Source organism: Vollenhovia emeryi, unplaced genomic scaffold, assembly GCF_000949405.1.
Source record: "Vollenhovia emeryi isolate VEMERY1.0 unplaced genomic scaffold, V.emery_V1.0 DF940198.1, whole genome shotgun sequence".
NCBI classification, from domain to species: domain Eukaryota; kingdom Metazoa; phylum Arthropoda; class Insecta; order Hymenoptera; family Formicidae; genus Vollenhovia; species Vollenhovia emeryi.
Genome location: NW_011966168.1, coordinates 1,251 through 1,522, shown reverse-complemented (window position 1 = coordinate 1,522; position 272 = coordinate 1,251).

Below are 272 nucleotides of genomic sequence, written 5' to 3'. Positions count from 1 at the left end.
GCCCCAGGCTGCCGAGTCCTGCCTCGGAATACGTCCGAGCGGCCTCGTCAGCCCGCCTACCCGGGCGGGACGGATTCCCGGCCCCCCCAACATGGGGAGACCGAAAAGTCCGCCCCCGTCCCCCCCCCGAGCTCCCCCGGGAAAAACTCCCGTGGGGCCCGGTAGGGGGGACTCCCCTCGACCCCCGGTGCCCGTATGAGCGATTGCCCGCGGGACACCGGCGGTCGCACCCCGGACCAAGACCTATGGTCTTGGGGTCCGTAGGGGGATCC